This window comes from Capra hircus, chromosome 11 (assembly GCF_001704415.2).
Source record: "Capra hircus breed San Clemente chromosome 11, ASM170441v1, whole genome shotgun sequence".
Taxonomy (NCBI): domain Eukaryota; kingdom Metazoa; phylum Chordata; class Mammalia; order Artiodactyla; family Bovidae; genus Capra; species Capra hircus.
The window spans coordinates 10,323,620-10,337,125 of NC_030818.1; positions in this window are offsets into that span (position 1 = coordinate 10,323,620).

The following is a 13,506-nucleotide window of genomic DNA, read 5'->3' on the forward strand; positions in this document are numbered from 1 at the left end:
GCCTCAACAGCTCATCTCTCGGATTTATTGACCTGCTGAGCGGCAAGCAGAGCGAGCTTGGACTTGGGTAACATGAGGAGATGCAATTCAGTTTTCTTCTGATTTCAAAAGGAAGCAAGGAACCTTATTTGACAGGATGGGAAAGTGGGCAGAGAGTCAGAGTGTGGAGAAAAGGGAACTAAATTTGTAGACAATTAACCATGTGCAAGGAACTGTGCTAGAAACTTCCCCTATATCTACTCATATAATCCTAATATTTCTGTGATGTCAATATATTATTATAACTATTATAAAAGAAGCAACAAACTCACAAAGTTAGTTTGTCCATGACCACCAGCTAGTAATGGCAGTGCCAGGATTAAACATAGGTCTGTCTCCATCCAAAATTCATGTTCTTTCACAAAATGTGTCAATCACAGCTGTGTGAGGTCAGTTTGAAGAGAGGTCTCTTGTCAGAATGCAGTGGTTGTGTGAGAAGAAGCACACTGACTAAAACCATCCACCCTGGTCAGGCACCATAATAAACATTTGTGTCAATTATTTTACTACAGGAGGTCCTGGTAAGGAACACGGAACTAACAAGTCACTACCAACTGGAAAAGTTCAGGAAAGGTCAAAAGGAGACACCACCTCCCACCTACCAGAATTCTCAGTGGCATCCATCTTGGCTGAGCAATGCGTGCACCACCTGGAAGGACCCCTGAGTCAGAATGATTGGCCAAAACAACCTGGAAAGAAATCCCATTATCATAAAACTTGAAACTGCAAGATACGTGGCAGAACAGTTCTCCTGGGTTCTGCTAGCCTATTGCTCTAAAGAACCCTTCCCAGTAAAATCTCTTGCTTTGGCAGCACGTGTGTCTCCTCTGACAATTCTTTCCCAAGTGTTAGACAAGAGTCTACTCTTGGGCCCTGGAAGTGGTCCCCTTTCCTGCAACAGTCAGAAGGGAACAACTGGAACAAGGACGGCTGACAAGCTTGTGGACCATTTAAGGACATGATCCTCCATGAAGGTTGTATTAGTACTTTACTAGCCTGCCTGCCCTCTCGACTTCTTCTTTTCCTTCTCATCTTTTTCCTCCTTTTTCTTCTTTTTGGCCTGCCAAAAAGAACTCTTACTAAATGTTTACCATTTACAAAAGTTTTGTATGGTTTTTTAAAGGAGAGAGATGATTTTTAATCACTTTAACCAAAGTGGTTAAAAATTCATGTTTCTGACAGCAGTACTAAAACTTGTTATGAAAAATATTGTTTTCCATTTTTTTAGACTTCAGTACTTATTGCCAATTCATCATGTTCTTGTTTATTATCTCCTTATAATTAATTACAAATAAATCAAAACATTTTATCATGAAAAAAATTCTACACATTCTACTTGTCCTCATTTTATTACATTCAAGATTAAACGTGGTGGTAATAATGAGGGAGATGATTAGCTGCAGACAGCAACATAACTAACAAGTAGCACTTACTATGTGCCAGCACTGTTCTAAATGCTTTATGCTTCATAACTCATTTAATCCCCACCATAATCCCATAAAGCAGTATACTGATATTATCCTCATTTTGCAGAATATGAAACTGAGGCACAGAGTGGTTAATAACTTCCTGAAGATCACACAGCTAGTAAATGGCAAATCTAATTTTCAAATCCATTTTCTTTCTTAAGAAACTAGAAAAATGGCTTTTGAATTTTAGTGAAAAAAAAGATGTCAGCAACACAATGTTTAGTTTCTGAGACTAATAATAATAGCCAACATAGACTAGCACTGTTCTGAGTATTCTGCATCTATTGACCAGTCCTCTTATCAGTCCTATTATTGTCCCTATTTTACAGACGAGAAACCTGAGGTACAAAGAGATTAAATAACTTGCCCTAGGTGCATAGCTAGTAAGTGGCAGAGTTAAAAGAGCAAACGAAAAGGGCAAAAATAGACGAGAAAAGGCATTAAAAACTTTATAGAGTCATTGGGGTCTCTGTGACTGAGGACAATATGACCCAAATTCTTGTCACCTTGTCTCACTCAGGAGTACACTTTCAGTGGGCTTATATGAGACCATGTATATGAAATTTTTGAAATTGTAAAGAACTACAGAATTTAAAGAATCTTTCGTGTGATTAAAAAGACTGATGCAAAAAAGAATGCACTTTCAGAGAAGGCTGCTCTTCACCGCAGGACATGCCTGGGTGACAAAGGTTTTCATCGGTACATCTGGTTTCTGCCTGACTCTCTTCCCCCTCACTGATGGCATTTACACAGCCTCTCACCTAATCACCACAATGGAACAAGAAGATGAAAATGCACTCAAAAGATTTCCCCAAGGTCACCACATTTATAAACTCTCCGTTTGGTTCTCTTCCTGGAACTTTCAAGATTAGTCATAAGTTGGGATTTCTCTTTCACCACTTGTGGTCTGAGTCCTAAGATAACAGGTAGGGACAGCTTAGCTACTTCACTGTCTTGTCTTTTTTCATCCACTTGTGACAGGGACTAAAACACAGGCTGTCAAGAGCACAGACATGCTGGGAGGGGTAGGAACTTTGCTGTGACCAAAGAGGGAAGGCAGACTGGCTTGAGCAAGGTTGTGTTCAGGCAAAGCTGGAGTTTACCAAATGATGAGACAGGGCATGAAAATGCAAGGTTGCAAATCCTGCCCGAGGGAGCTGGAAAGGGGAACTGTGTGATGAATAGGGGTGGGCAGGGGAGGTGTGGGAGAGGTTCAGAAAAGGCAATATTGGCTGCGGTATAATTTGCTGCTTAGCTTCTGCTTTCAGCATCTGCTGTGACCAGATGGTGTGCAGTGATCTCTCTGGCTAACTGAGCCAAGAAAGGAGGAAAACCTCACCAGTATTTGTAAACTATAGACTGTGTCTGCGGGGAGCAAATTACCCTGTAGCAATTAGAAATTTCTATTTCAATATTTTACTCTTTCTCTCTCTCAGAAGTCTTATCATTTTTTTAAACTTTTTTACATTTATATTTTATTATTTTTGAAATTGAAGTGTGATTGCCTTATAATTTTACATTAGTTTCAGGTCAATATTTTTATACATAAATGATCACCACCATAAATCTAGTTACCAAGCAAAGTTATTAAAATACTATTGACTATATTCCTTATGTCCTGCGTTACATCTCTATGACAAAATAAATTATTTCGACTGGAAGTTGGTATCTGTTAATCTTCTTCATCTATTTCACTCATCTCCCCCTACCCTCACCCCTAGCCCTGGCAACCACCAAGTTGCTGTGTATATGAGTCTGTTTCTGTTTCATTATGTTTGTTCATTCCGAAATCTTATGTTTGGTCCCTAAGTGGTCTATATTGATATCCTGGTCAAAGTTTGACCTGGGATGTTTCCCGAATTCTTAAGGCTCCCCCACCTCCCCTCTGCTCTCAAATCTAGCTATCTGGAAAGGTTTTCTAATAAATGGCTGGCTTTTCATATCCTCAGTGATTCTCCAACTTAGAGAACAATTCCAGTAAAAGGGAGAAAAACTTTCATGAATTTCCTTCTCCTCATGTTGTCTGGAAATATTTTTAACAACAATTACATTATTTAAATAATACAAATTATTATGAAAGTATAAATTTCCAAATGTACTTACGGTTATAGCTTTTAAACAGTTATCAAATCACACAGTTATAAATTAAACACCAACAAAGCTAATAAAGGAAAGTTAATCAAATCAAAATAACATCTGTCGACTAAAAAAAAGGTGCAAAATGAGGACTGCAGCCCAGGAGATAGCACCTCAGATAGCGCTAAGAAACTGCTCCAAAGAGGCCGCCAGGGAAGGTCAATATCAATATAAGTGGTGAAGGGGGAGGTTCAATGCAATCAAGCATATATCTTACAAAAGATTTTTTTGCTAGTCACGAGGAACAGATGTCACTATGAAGGGATTTACTGCTTTTCTACATATGAAGAAATGCAAGGATTGTGAAATCATGATCATGAAACTGATCATGAAATCAGTTCCTGAAATATCTTAACTATCTAAAGACCTGTTCCACCAGTTTTCCTGACACACAAAGTGCCTCATTCTCCACCCTGAACCCCCTTCAGGGCATGCCAAAGGTCAACAGCTGCAGCAGCATAGGATTCAATCCCCTAGAGGCAGATGGCGACTGTCCTTGGCAAGTGCCAATTTGTAGTTGACACATCATTACTCAATGTGACAGGTAATATTTGGGTGAAATAAAATCACCTGCAATAAGAATGCAATAGTGATAGGTACATAACAAACACTTTTGCACTGGGCATCCAGAACCACTATTTGCAGAGCTATCCTTCAGTTCAGTTCAGTTCAGTCGCTCAGTCATGTCCAACTCTTTGCGACCCCATGAATCGCAGGACGCCAGGCCTCCCTGTCCAACACCGACTCCTGGAGTTCACTCAGACTCACGTCCATCGAGTCAGTGATGCCATCCACAATTATCCTTTTTCTTGATTTCTTCATTCCATGGATTGTCATGTGGCTGTCCGTTGGTACTGAGGCATTGTTTTCCCATTGTTTGCTTCTGTTAATGTTTCATTAGGTCATAACAACTTGGTACTTTGGTACCAACAAAAGCAAGCACAAACCAAAGTATGCTATGAGAGGGTCAAGCAGAAGATCTAAAACTTTCTTGTCCAACATGGCAGCCATTAGCCATATGTGGCTACTGAGCACTTGAAATGTGGCTAGTCCGAACTGAGCTATGTGTAGAGGTAAATACATCCATATCATGCTTGCAAAAAGAAAGTAAAACATCTTATTAAAATGATTAAACTGACTCCATGTTAAAAACAATTATTTTAGATACATTAGGCTAAATAAATTATCGAGATTAATTCCACTCAAGTTTTTAAATTTTATTTTTGCCTTGTATATATACATGTAATTATATATATATTTTTTTTTCTACTAGAAAATTTAAAATTACATATGTGGCTCAAACTCTATATACTAGACTGCACCTTTCTAGAATAATTGTGTGTGTGTGTGAAAGAGAGAATGTGTACAACAAACTGAAAATACCATATTAAAAAATTCTCACAGAAAACACATGGGTAATGAAGAAGTTTCCAGTTTAAACCACTGCTCTACCATTTAATCCTTGCAATCTTTCTCAGCAGCCAAGGTTACAGAACCAGCATGGGAGTTTCCCACAGCTCTCACTCTAGTAGCTTACTGGTAATAATATCTCTGTTGTTTTCCCACATGGCTTCTTATAAAAAAATATTTGGGGGAAGGATCCAGGTACTTCCGTCCCTTCCAGAAAATATGTACCCCCTTACCTGGTTATTTCACTACCATTTGATCAAAGATTGTTCTCCACTGAGGAAACCTGAGGTAGATAAAGAACAACAGAAAAAAGTGAGACTGTATTCTTTGGGCAAGCAGATGCAACTACTACTTCCCAAGGTACACAAGAACTGCTGCAATCTAGGGGCTGTATCAGTTTTTTAAAAAACCAATAGAGTAAGGTTAAAAAAATAAAAAAATTTTAAAAAGCAAAAAAAAATTGGTCTAATATAATCTTTATGTACAGCAGAAACTAATATGACATTGTAAAATAACTATGCTCCAATAAAAATTAACTTTAAAAAAGTAAAATAATATTTAGCTGGGAATTCCCTGGTAGTCCAATGGTTAGGACTAAGCACTTTCACTGCTGAAAGCCCAGGTTGGATCCCTAGTTGGGGACCTACGATTCCACAAGCTGTACATTCTGCCAATAAGTAAATAAGTAAATAAATAATACCCAAATATTCAGTTACATTATTTAGCAAATATCTGCTAAATACCTGATACACATCTCCACAATAGGCATGATTAAAATACAAAGATAAAGAACTCAAGGATTTGCTTTCAGCAAGCTGGTCATCCAATAGAGGTAATAAAACACGTCAAAATTTCTTCCTTTTTATGTAGAAAATATTGATTGAGTAAATCTATGTTCTAGAATTGTCTAGGGGCTTTTCAGGTGGCGCTAGAGGTAAAGAATCTGCATGCCAATGCAGGAGACATAAGAGACCCGGGTTAGATCCCTGGGCTGGGAAGATCTAGAGGAGGGCAGGGCAACCCGCCCCAGTATCCTTGCCTGGGGAATCCCATGGACAGGGGAGCCTGGTGGGCTACAGCCCATGGGGTCGCAAAGAGTCAGACACGGCTGAAGCAATTTAGCACATAGCATAGAACTGTCTAAGAGAATTCTATACCTTAATTTATTTAATCATCACAACCCTATGAGATTGCCCCATTTTACAAATAAGAAAACTGAGGCAAAAAGTGATGAAAATACTCAAGGTTATATGGTTATTGAGTAGCATTCAGGGTTCAAATACAGTCATCTCCAGAATACGAGTTCTTTAGTCACTATTCTATCTTTCATTTCTTTTCAGAAAAAAAAAAAAGAAACTAATATCAGTATTGTCTTCTTAGAGAAAAATTAGAATTATACAGAAAAATAGAAAAGATACTCTCAAAGTCCTACCACCTAACACAACAGGTGTTAAATATGAAAATACTACTCTTTAAAAAATGTTTATTTACTTATTTGGCTGCACCAGTCTTAGTTGGAGCACCCTTCGACCTTTGTTGCTGCAGTTAGGATCTTTAGCTGCAGTGTGTGGGGTCTAGTTCCCTGACCAGGGATTGAAACCTGGCCCTGTGCACTGGGAGTTCAGAGTCTCACCTACTGGACCACCAGGGGAGTGTCCACAAATACTACTTTTTAACTTGAACTATAATAATATATTATAAGAAGGATATAGATAAAGGGCTACAAGAGTTCAGAGGAAGTAAAGAGGATTTCTGCTAGATCTTGAAGGACAAAGTAAGATCTGGATATTGGGGCATTCCAGGCAAAAAGAACTGCAAGAACAGGAGCGTGGCCTGAAGGAGGTCCAAGGGTTATTGGAGAAACAGCAAGAAGTAGTTTGGCTGGAAAACCACCTTGAACAATGAAGCTAGAAAACTAAAGGGCAAAAAATAAAAAGACTAGAATTCCACTACCTGTCATCTTATCAGTACTGGTAATACTGTACTAATTACCATTGATCCCTGTGTCTATTTCCTTTATTAGCCTGAGAATTCCAGTCTATATCTCTCTTTATTCACTGAGCATTTATTGTGTGCCAAGTACTATGCAGAGCACTGGGGGTGACAAGAAAACAAGGTATATCTTTGCCTCCAAAGGAAATTCACAGTGTAGCGGTAAAGAAAACAGCTCTATTGTGAATATAAACAGTGTGGTTTTCTGTCAGTTGCTACCAAGTCTGGCTAAAGTAGACTATTACCAACGTATCTGGCCATGATCTCCTCTTCTCTGTACCCTACTTGTACCTTGTAGAAGCCTGGTTATGGGGAAAGACAACCAGATGCTTGGAAAATAGAATCACTGATCAAATCAGGAGTCTAGCAGAATGGGCTTGGAGAAGGCAATGGCACCCCACTCCAGTACTCTTGCCTGGAGAATCCCAGGGATGGTGGAGCCTGGTGGGCTGCTGTGTATGGGGTCGCACAGAGTCGGACACGACTGAAGTGACTTAGCAGCAGCAGCAGCAGAATGAGCCAGATAGAAGTAAATGGCAAGTAAGAGAATGACTGAAAAATGCCTATGGGATCTGAAAACTGACACTGGAGAGCTTGGCGAGAAACATTTCCGTGGGAGGGCCGGCACTCTGCAGAATGTGGACTGGTTGGAGCTGAGCAACAAAGGAATTGGTAATGTTGTGAATGAAGACTGTGATTGGACCAGGACCCTTTTTCAGATGGTTTTTGGGGGGTCTAAGTTAAGGGACTTTACTTTCAGCACCAGACACATCCAAAACTGAACATCATTTCTGCTGTGGCTGAGCTGCTTCATTCTTTCTGGAGCTCTTAGTAATTATCCTCCACTCTTCCTCACTAGCAAACTGGACACCTTCTGACCTGAGGGGGCTCATTGTCCAATGCCATATCTTATTGCTTTTTCATACTGTTCATGAGTTTTTCCTGGCAAGAATGCTGGAGTGGATTCCCATTTCCCTCTCCAGTGGACCATGTTTAGTCAGAACTCTTCACTATGACCCATCCATCTGGGTGGCCTTACATGGCATGGTTCACAGCTTCATTGAGATATGTATGCCCTTTTGCCATGATAAGGCTGTGATCCATGGAGGGAAAGTAAATTCTGATGCTATAAAGAACTACACTGCATAGGAACCTGGAATGTTAGGCCTATGTATCAAGATAAATTTGATGTAGCCAAGCAGGAGATAGCAAGATTAAACACCAGCATCTTAGACTCAGTGAACTAAAATGGACGGGAATGGGAGAATTTAATTCAAATGACAATTATATCAACTACGGTGGACAAGAATCCTTCAGAATAAATGCAGTAGCACTCATAGTCAACAAAAGAGTCTGAAATGCAGTACTTGGGTGCAATCTCAAAAACAACAGAATGATCTTGGTTCATTTAATCCAACACTATGCCCCAACTACTGATGCCAAAAAGCTGAAGTTGACCAGTTCTGTGAAGACCTATAAGACTTGCTTGCTGCTGCTGCTGCTGCTAAGTCACTTCAGTTGTGTTCGACTCTGTGAAACCCCATAGACAGCAGCCCACCAGGCTCCCCCATCCCTGGGATTCTCCAGGCAAGAACACTGGAGTAGGTTGCCATTTCCTTCTCCAATGCATGAAAGTGAAAAGTGAAAGTAAAGTAGCTCAGTCACGTCCAACTCTTAGCGACCCCATGGACTGTAACCCTCCAGGCTCCTCTGTCCATGGGATTTTCTTCCACAAGACCTGCTTAAACTAACATCGAAAAAAGATGTCCTTTTCATCATAGGGGACTGGAATGCAAAAGTAAGAAGTCAAGAGATACCTGGAGTAACAGGCAAGTTTGGCCTTGGAGTATAAAATGAAGCAGGGCAAAGACTAACAGAATTTTGTCAAGAGATCACACTGGTCATAACAAACACCCAAGAGATGACTTTATACATAGACATCACCAGATGGTCAATATTGAAATTAGATTGACTATATTCTTTGCAGCCAAAGACGGAAAGCTCTACACAGTCAGCAAAAACAAGACCTGGAGCTGACTGTGACTCAGATCATGTACTTTTTGCATAATCCAAGCTTAAGTTTAAGAACACGGAGGAAATCACTAGGCCATTCAGGTATGACCTAAATCAAATTCTTTATGATTATACAGCAGAGGTGATGAATAGATTCAAGGAATTAGATCTGGTAGACAGAATGCCTGAAGAACTATGGATGGAGGTTCTTAAACTGCACAAGAAGGGGTGCCCAAAACCACTCCCAAGATAGAGAAATGCAAGAAGGCAAAGTGGTTGAGGAGGTTTTACAAATAGCTGAGAAGAGAAGCGAAAGTCAGAGGAGAAAAGGAAAGATAAACCCAACTGGATGTAGAACTCCAGAGAAGAGGAAGGAGAGATAAGAAGGCCCTCCTCAATGAACAATGCAAAGAAACAGAGGAAAACAATAGAATGGAAAAGACTAGAGATCTCTTCAAGAAAATTGGAGATATCAAGGGAACATTTCCTGCAAGGATGGGAATGATAAAGGACAGAAACAGTAAGGCCCTAACAAAAGCAGAAGAGATTAAAAAGACATGGCAAGAATACACAGGCAAACTATACAAAAAAGGTCTTAATGACCCAGATAACCACAATTGTGTGGTCACTCACCTAAAGCCTGATATCCTGGAGTGTGAAGTCAAGTGGGCCCTAAAAAGCATTCAGTTCAGTTCAGTCACTCAGCTGTGCCTGACTCTTTTCAACCTCATGGACTGCAGCAGGCCAGGCTTCCTTGTCCATCACCAACTCCCTGAGCTTGCTAAACTCATGTCCATCGAGTCGGTGAATGTTCATCGAGTCAGTGATGCCATCCAACCATCTCATCCTCTATCGTCCCTTTCCCCTTCTGCCTTCAATCTTTCCCAGCATCAGGGTCTTTTCCAATGAATCAGTTCTTTGCATCAGGTGGCCAAAGTATTGGAGTTTCTGCTTTAGCATCGGTCCTTCCGATGAATATTCAGGATTGATTTCCTTTAGGATTGACAGGTTTGATCTCCTTGCAGTCCAAGAGACTCTCAAGAGTCTTCTCCAACACCACAGTTCAAAAGCATTAATTCTTTGGTGCTCAGCTTTCTGTATAGTCCAACTCTCACATCAATACATGACTACGGAAAAACCATAGCTTTGACTACAGGGACCTGTGTCAGCAAAATAATGTCTCTGCTTTTTAATATGCTTTCTAAGTTGGTCATAGCTTTTCTTCCAAACAGAAAGCGTCTTTTAATTTCATGGCTGCAGTCATAATCTGCAGTGATTTTGGAGCCCCCCCAAATAAAGTCTGTCACTGTTTTCATTGTTTCCCCATCTATTTGCCATCAAGTGATGGGATCGGATGCCATGATCTTAGTTTTTTGAATGTTGAGTTTTAAGTCAGCTTTTTCACTCTCCTCTTTCACCTTCATCAAGAGCCTCTTTAGTTCTTTTTCACTGTCTGCCATAAGGGCGGTGTCATCTGCGTATCTGAGGTTATTGGATATTTCTCCCATAATCTTGATTTCAGCTTGTGCTTCATTCAGCTCAGCATTTTGCATGATGTACCCTGCATAGAAGTTAAATAAGCAGGGTGACAGTATACAGCCTTCTCGTACTCCTTTCCCCATTTGGAAACAGTCACTTGTGTCACGTCCGGTTTTAACTGCTGCTTTTTGACCTGCATACAGATTTCTCAGGAGGCAGGTAAAGTGGTCTGGTATTCCCATCTCCTGAAGAATTTTCTAGTTTGTTGTGATCCACAGAGTCAAAGGCTTTGGTGTAGTCAATAAAGCAGTAGATATTTTTCTGGAACTCTCTTGTTTTTTGATGATCCAACGGATGTTGGCAATTTAATCTCTGGTTCCTCTGCCTTTTCTAAATCCAGATTGAACATCTGGAAATTTATGGTTCACGTACTGTTGAACCCTGGCTTGGAGACTCTTGAGCATTACTTTGTGCAAAGGACAAAGTTACTTTCCTTTGAGCATTACTAATGCATTACTAATTAGGAAGCATTAGTATGAACAAAGCTAGAGGAAGTGATGGAATTCCAGCTGAGCTATTTCTGATGGAGGTGATGGAATTCCAGCTGAGTTATCTCAAATCCTAAAAGATGATGCTGTTAAAGTTCTGTACTCAACATGTCAGCAAATTTGGAACACTCAGCAGTGGCCACAGGACAGGAAAAGGTCAGTTTTCATTCTAATCCCAAAGAACAGAGATGACAAAGAATGTTCAAACTACCATAAAATTGCACTCATTTTACATGCTGAGCAGGGATAAGCTCAAATCCTTCAAGTCAGGCTTCAGTAGTATGTGAACTGACAGCTTCCAGATGTTCAAGCTGGGTTTAGAAAAGGCAGAGGAATCAGAGATCAAACTGTTAATATTTGTTGTATTATGGAGAAAGCAAGGGAATTCCAGAAAAACATCTACTTCTGCTTCATTGAATCTGTAAAACCATTGACTGTGTGGATCACAACAAACTGTAGAAAATTCTTCAAGAGATGGGAGTAACAGATCACCTTATTTGTCTCATAAGAAACCTGTATGTAGGTCAAGAAGCAAGAGTTAGAAACAGATGTGGAACAAGTGACTGTTTCCAAATTGGGAAAGGAATATGACAAGGCTGTATATTGTCACCCTGCTTATTTAACTTCTATGCAGAGTACATCATGTGAAATGCTGGGCTGGATAAATCGCAAGCTGGAATCAAAACTGCCAGCAGAAATATCAACAATCTCAGATATGCAGATGACATCACTCTAATGGCAGAAAGCAAAGAGGAACTAAAGAGCATCTTGATGATGGTGAAAGAGGAAAGTGAAAAAAGCTGGCTGGAAACATTAAAAAAAAACATTAAGATCATGGCATCCAGCCCCATCACTTCACAGCAAATAGAAGGGGGAAAAGTGGAAGCAGTGACAGATTTTATTTTACTTTTGTTGGCCTTCAAAATCACTGCAGATGGTGACTGCAGCCATGAAATTAAAAGATGCTTGTTCTTTGGAAGGAAAGCTATGACAAAACTAGACACCGTATTAAAAAGTACGGGCATCACTTGGCCAACAAAGATCAGTATAGTCAAAGCATGGTTTTTCCAGTAGTCATGTACAGAGGTGAGAGCTGGACTATAAAGAAGGCTGAGTGCTGAAGAATTGATGGGTTGGAACTGTGGTGCTGGAGAAGACTCTCAAGAGTCTCTTGGACTGCAAGGAGGTCAAACCAGTCAATCTGAAAGGAAATCAACCCTGCTTATTCATTGGCAGGACTGATGTTGAAGCTGAAGCTTTAACTGACTCATTGGTAAAGACCCTGATGCTGGGAAAGATTGAAAGCAAAAGGAGATGAGGGTGGCAAAGGATGAGATGGTTAGACAGCATCACTGACTCAATGTATAGGAATTTGAGCAAACTCTTGGAGGTAGTAGAGGGCAGGGAGGCTGGTGTGCTGCAGTCTATGGGGGTCTCAAAGAATTAGACAGGACTTAGCAACTGAGTAGTTAGACATGACTGAGCGACTTCACTTTCACTTTTCATTTTCACGCATTAGAGAAGGAAATGGCAACCCACTCCAGTACTCTTGCCTGCAGAATCCCAGTGACGGGGGAGCCTGTGGACTTCTGTCTATGGGGTCACACAGAGTCGGACACGACTGAAGTGACTTAGCAGCAGCAACTGAACAAAACAAACTTGAAGATAAAAATACACTTTTTTCAAAGATCAATAAACACATGAAGATTCTCAACATCCGGCAACAGGGAAATGCAAATCAAAAGCAAGAGAAAGTACTTCACACACACTGCTGCTGCTGCTGCTGCTGCTAAGTCGCTTCAGTTGTGTCCGACTCTGTGCGATGCCATAGATGGAAGCCCACCAGGCTCCCCCGTCCCTGGGATTCTCCAGACAAGAACATTGGAGTGGGTTGCCATTTCCTTCTCCAATGCATGAAAGTGAAAGTGAAGTCACTCAGTCGTGTCCAACTCTTAGCAACTTCATGGACTGCAGCCTACCAGGCTCCTCCGTCCATGGTATTTTCCAGGCGAGAATACTGAAGTGGGTTGCCATTCACTAGGCTGGCAATAATAAAAAAAAATACATAATAGCAAATGTTATCAATGATGTGGAAATATCAGAATCTTTGGATATTTGCCAGTGGGAATGTAAAATAGTGCAGCTAACGTGGAATACAGTCTGTCAGTTACCCCAAAGGTTAAACATACAGTTATCTGTTTCTGCATGACACAGACACTCCTAGGCATATACCCAAGAGAAAGGAACACATTCATCCACACAAAAACTGTAGCAAGAGTATTCATTATAGCCAAACAGTGGAAACAACCCAAATGTGCATCAATAGATGAATGGATTAAAAAAATATAGTATATTCATGCAATGGAATAGTGTTCATTTATAAAAAGAATAAAGTACTGATACATACTACAATGTGAATT